Source organism: Chrysochloris asiatica, unplaced genomic scaffold (genome assembly GCF_000296735.1).
Source record: "Chrysochloris asiatica unplaced genomic scaffold, ChrAsi1.0 scaffold00229, whole genome shotgun sequence".
In the NCBI taxonomy this organism is placed as follows: domain Eukaryota; kingdom Metazoa; phylum Chordata; class Mammalia; order Afrosoricida; family Chrysochloridae; genus Chrysochloris; species Chrysochloris asiatica.
Window position 1 is genome coordinate 3,543,739 of NW_006408747.1, and position 6,696 is coordinate 3,550,434.

Consider the following 6,696-nt stretch of genomic DNA (forward strand, 5'->3'; position numbering starts at 1 on the left):
TGCACTTTGGACTTCCTCTCTGAGTATCATTGGCTCTTGTTCATATGGTATCTCTTGAAATGGTTGAACATTAACCATTTCCTTTTGGTACAAATTAAAATCCCCACTAAATAGTTTTCATCTTGTCTAGATGGGTGTGTTGAAAAGAGATGGGGATAAGATTCTTATGATTCAATAGTGGATAATTGTTATCATGACTTAAATGTGACTGTCACAACTGTAAGGTTGAATGTGTGTAACAAAAAGGGAGGAGCAGTTAAACTTACTGATCAGAAACAGAGGACCCTACGACCATCCAGGAAGAAGAGCACAAGCGGAATGTGGTACCCTATCCAGAGAAGCAGTGACATCAGATGGAGGAATAGAGCAGCTGAAGTCTCTAGACTCATGGAAAGAAAAAGGCTTAGTTCTAGCGGTAAGGAAGTAGACTTGTAGAATGTGTCCTTTGGTTGTTTAAATGAGTAGATCTTCCAAAGTGTTTTTGTGTACACTTCCCTCCAAAAAACAAAAGCAAAACAAAAAAACTCCCGTAGGGAACAGAAGCAAATACTGTTGAATGATGATGTAAGGAGTAGATTGTAATCATTGCAGTTGCAGTGAGATGGTGAGTGTAAAACTCATGTGTTCCCATGATCACTCAATCGATCACTCAATTCACAATCAAAACTTAAAAAAAAAAAAGCAATAAAAAAAGAAGCAAAATGTTTGCCATGGATCCATCAAGGCAAGCAATCAAGACCCTTCAGGACAAACCCCCCTCCAAGACTGAAACTCAAACAGAACACATGAGCAGGCATGCAAACTTGCTGGCAACCACCTTGGTCTACTGGTGAGTGGTAGTGGAGGAAAGGCAGCATTGAAAATATGGGCTGAGTTCTAGCACATTCCATAGACACCTGAGATGTTGGTCTGGAGATGAGAGAGAGACAAGGAAGGGCTGGTTGGGCCCAAGTATGATGAAAGTTGGGAACTCCTAAGGCCATGGACAAGGGTATAGCCATGGAGGGCTATAGTTGATAGTGAAGCATCCAGCTGATATGAAGTAAGGGGAGACACACAAGAATGCTAAAACTTGCAGATAGTTCCCATTTGCCAAAGTTTGGAAGGCTTGGCGATCAGAACTTGACTAGAGGAAGATAAAAAAAAAAATTTGATAAAGGAAATAAGTGTAAATTGCTACAATTTGAGGATCTTGCCTTGCTCTTATGGGTGTAGTAGCTCAAAATATCAATTGAGAGGGAAGGAACTTCACATCAAGTATCAATCCTATCCCCTCTGTACACAGGGCTGATAGGGATGCGCAACTTAGACATTGGCTACCTAAAATGGGGGGGGAGGGGTCAATAAAGGAACATAATGACTGATGTACAAGTGTTCAAAAGAGAGTTTAGTGTCAGAATGTGTGAGGGAAAGTAGAACTGCTAGTGAATAGTTTTCATCTTGTCAAGACAGGTCTGTTGAAAGGAGATGGGGATAAGATTCTAATGATTCAATATTGAGTAATTGTTTTCATGACTAATTGTGATTGTCACATCTATAAATATAGAAGTTTTGAAACAAATGTGGGGAGTAGTTAATCTTACATTCCAGGAACAGAAGACCATAGGACCCTAGGACCATTAAGGGAGAAGAGCATGAGTAGAATGTCGGATCTATCCATAGAAGCAATGGCACAAGAGTGGAAGCAGAGATGATGACATGGAGAGATAGAGCAGCTGAGGAGTCTACACTCATGGAAAGAGAAAAGTTGTGTGCTGGCAACCAGAAGGCATGCTTGCAGGATGTGCTCTTTGGTTGTTTAAAAAATTATATATTCCTGAGTGTTTTTGTGTACATCAAAAACAAGAAAAACCCAAAAGGAATAGAAGTAAATACTGTTGAATGATGATAATGATTGTAATCATTACAATGAAGTAAAATATAATAGGATAAGTCAGATGAGAACTGATGTTCTCCCATGTAAACTATTACTTAATTCACAATAAAAATTAAACAAAACAAAATGAAACAAAAACAACTATGGTCATAGTCCACTATCAAACATTTCAACGCATGCCTTGGAGAATAAAAAAGAATAAATTGTTTCCTTTAAAATAAATCCATAGAGCACTTTCATGAGTGTAGACTAAAATAAATCAACACTCGCGGAAGTAGCAGTCAAGAGATCAGACGACTTATTGCACTGGGCAAATATGCTGCACAGGAACTTAAAGTATTGAAGAGCAGAGATGTCAGCTTGAGGACTAGGGTGCGCCTGACCCAGGCCATTGTGTTTTCAATAGCCTCATATGGGTGCGAAAGCTGGACAGTGAATAAAGAGGATCGTAGAAGAATTGATGCCTTTGAGTTGTGGTGTTGGAGGAGAATACTGAGGGTGCCATGGACTGCCAAAAGAACCAATAGATCTGTTTTGGAAGAAGTGCAGCCAGAGTGCTCCTTGGAGGCCAGGATGGCTAAGCTTCGTCTCTCCTACTTTGGACATGTAGTCCGGAGGAAACAATCGTTGGAGAAGGATGACATGCTGGGTAGGGTGGAGGGTCAGAGAAAAAGAGGAAGACCTCCAACGAGATGGATCGGCCAGGTGGCATCATTGATGGACTCGGGGGTGGCAGCGTTGGTGAGGTTGGCCCAGGATCGAGCATTGTTTCGTTCTGCTGTGCATGGGGTCACTATGAGTCGGTTCCGACTCGATGGCACCTGACAACAACAACAACAACAAGAGCAGATTCCAACATACAGTAAGACCCTTTTCAGGATGAATCCTAGATCAAATCTGAAAGCTTATAGTATGCATAGGCAGAACTGCACTAGCAAAACATTATTTCTTTATGGAAGTAGTTTTCCCACTAGAGATCTGTTCATTTTCACAATGAATAATGTGCAAGAAGAGTGTCTCTTAACATTTTCGTGTTAGGGCCTAAAATTTGTACTTAAAATGTTTATGTATGATTATTAAATTGTCATGCACTATGACTTACATGAAAAAATTGTATGTATATATGTATTGATCTTACTATTCTGTTGACTTACTATGATTTTCTGGTAAAATAAATAACAAATAAATAATGGAGCATATTTCATGAAAAAAAAAAGGAATACACTGAGATAAATAACATGTTCATGAATTTATTTAATCTAATTTTATTTCCTTTTTATTTATTTTCTATATATTGTTTTGAAGTTTTACTCATGTTCAATGAAGAAAACAGGTTATTTTTCAGCATGGATCTTTATATAGCTACATTTCAAAGAGCTTTTTAAAATGTAGCAAATGTGTTTGCACATACTGAGTTATAAGATCCAAGTTAGGTTCATAATAATTACTCAACATTTATACTAAATGTAATTTGATTGTTTTTATATTTAGAATAAATTGCTATTTTAGGAACTCTGAGTAGTCTGATAATCTTAAAACATAACTGATTTTTATTGTGATTACTCAGAGCTAGGTACCTTGATTGCTGATTTTTGTAAAATGTCTTATTTTTTAACTTTTTCTTTTGTATATGATATGATTCACCTACTGTGAGTAGGAAAACTTTTCAAGTTATCTTTTCATTAGTAAAGAAATTACAATATGCATACAACCTCCCATGCTGAGCCCCATGGTGACCAATTGAAAGTGTTAACAATATCTCCAGCTGGGATTCTATGGTGTAATCTATGGCTATGGATAAGAGATATATCTGTGTAAATTTAATTTACTCTTATGAGAACCAAAAGCTCATTAACACCCAATTCTTTCTGACTGAGGTAAAACCTTGGAGCAATTAGTATTTGAAATATATTTTCTTTTATTAGTAGTTTTTTTCAGTATGTAATCTGGATTGATTCCATTATACTCAATGATACACAGTGTTTAAAATTTTTAATGCAAGGACTATAGCTCTTATAATTCTTTGTTGATATTTTTAAGGATTATTATTTCTTAACAAGTATATATACACCAAATTCAAAAAGAACAGCAAAAAGTAGTATCTAGATGTTCATTTCATTGCCTTCCAAATGAGGTGACTAATAAATTTAAGAGAGCTAGATTATTCCTTCACAAAATAAACATTTTTAATAATTAACACAAGATAATATTCTGCTTTTCCATGAAAAGGACATTGTACTGGCTGTTTTAGCATTAAGGCACTTATTATTTGCACAGATATGTTAGAAATAGAGCTCCTAGCCCTGTTTAACATGAGTAGTGAATGAATAAATGCAGTGATTTCTTTGTTATTGTTGTCACTTTTTAATATGGTTTCATTGAAGACATTACACTTTTCTTATCAATAATTACATGCAAGTAAAATGCAAGTCTGTGTCATTATATACATTCTTTTATATTGAACCATTATTCATAAAGAAAGATTATAAATGTTGGTGGAATACAATCAAACGTTTTTGTTTTGGTTCAAAATGTTGACATAATTTGATACTATGATATATAACCCAGTCTCTTTATTATAATAGTATGTTTACTAATTATATTGTTAGTGGATAATCTGTAATACAAATCACAGATTATAAAGGATCTTGTATAATAAATTAGATTCTGTTTTACATCAATATCCTTCCTGATAACGCATTGAATTCTTAAAGAAACATATTAACTCCTTCAGTACAATAAATCAACTATGAATACAGTAAAAGAACAATGATAAATACACTAAATTATGCTATGCTGGCACTAAGAGAAAATCCTTACAAATGTCTAGTATTTACAAGTACCTTTAAATTAGTAAAAATGACTCAGCTGCATTCTCTTTATTGTGGATAATTGCAAAGCATATCTTAGGTATATAAAACTTCTTTCTACGTAATTTACCATACATTTATAAATGGAGTTCCCTTTTCATATTAGCCATTTAAGATTGGAAAACTAGATGAGATTTTAAGTATATCTGATCTAATAAACCTCTAAAGTCAATTTAACATATGAACCATTGTCATCAGTTATTTGTACCATTGAATTAATAATTACTTTTGCCTTCTGATATTTATTTACAAATATAATTTTTATTTAATTCCAAAGTGTTGTCAAGTCATTTCCTAGCCATAGCAACCCTGTATAGAGTTTCCAAGAAGTGGTTGAATCACCAACCTTGTGGTTAAAACTGACGTTGTGGTCCAATGCTATATCCCATAGCATCACACAAGGACTCACAATTGGACAAATAAGTTACATCATGATAAAGGAAATAGAGGTTAATATTGTCAAGGATTTCATTTTACTAGGATCCATAATCAAAGCCCAAATCTGCAGTTCAGAAGTAATTCTGGAGGATAACACTCACCATCTTAGTTTCAGGGATGTGAAACCCAAATTGGCAGGGCACTTGCATGTCAGTTTGTTGTAATCGTGGTGGCTTGCATGTTATTGTAATTTTGCAACATATGCCAATTATTATTTAAATAACAGCACAGTCAGTCATCCATGATGAACAGTTTTCAGTTGACCTTCAAGACTAAGACTCATTAGGAAGAAGGAAAGATGGAATACTCCTGAATATTTAGTTACTGAAAATCTTATAAATAGCAGTGGAACACTGTCAGATAGGACCAGGATATTGAAACATGATGAAGAGCCCTAGAATATTATCAAATACAGTGTCATAAGATGAGCCCTAGAGGATGGAAGGCACTCAAAATATGACTGTAGGAGAGCTGCCTTCTTAAAGTAGAGTTGACCTTAATGACATATATAGAGTTAATCTCTCAAGACCTTCATTTATTGATGGGAAAGATGAGGAGAAACAGCTGTAACATCTGTTAATAATCTGAACATAGAATGTATTAAATATGAATCTAGAAAAATTGGATGTTTTCAAGAATGGAATGGAAAGCATAAACATCAATATCCTAGGCATCAGTGAGCTGAAATGGACTGATATTGGCCATTTTTATTTTGACAATCATATGGTTTACTATGTCAGAAATAACAGATTGAAGAGTAATGGCATTGCATTCATCATCAAAAAGAGCATTTCAAGATCTATCTTGAAGTATAACACTAACTATGATAGGATAATATCCTTAAACCTAAGAGGAAGATGATTATTGGCAACTGGAAAGCAAAAGTTGTAAAAAAAAAAAAAAAAATGAGGAAGGAATAATAGATGGAAATTATGGCTTTGATTATAGAAATGATGCTGGAGATCACATGATAGAATTTTGCAAGACCAATGAATTCTTCATTGGAAATACCTTTTATTAAAAAAAAAACAAAAAACAAAAAACATAAAAGATGACAATACACATGGAACTCATCAGATGGACTACACAGAAATAAAATTGACTACATCTGTGGAAAAACATGGTAGAAAAGCTCCATATTACCAACCAAAACAAGGCTTTGAGTAGATTGTGGAACAGACCATCTAACTGCTTATATACAAGTTCAGGCTGAAGTTCAAGAAAATTAAAACTAGTCCACAAGAGCCAAAATATGACCTTAGACATATCCCACCTGAATTTAAAGATCATCTCAAAAACAGATTTAATGAATTAGATACTAATGACCAAAGATCAAAAGACTTGTCGGATGAAGTCAAGAACATCATACAGAAAGAAAGCAAAAAGTCAGTAAGAAGACAATAACGAATAGAAGACGCAAAACGGATGTCTGAAGAGAGTATGAATCTTGCTCTTCAGTGTTATTGTTGTTAAGTGCCATCGAGTCGGTTCCGATCCATAGTGACCCTGTAC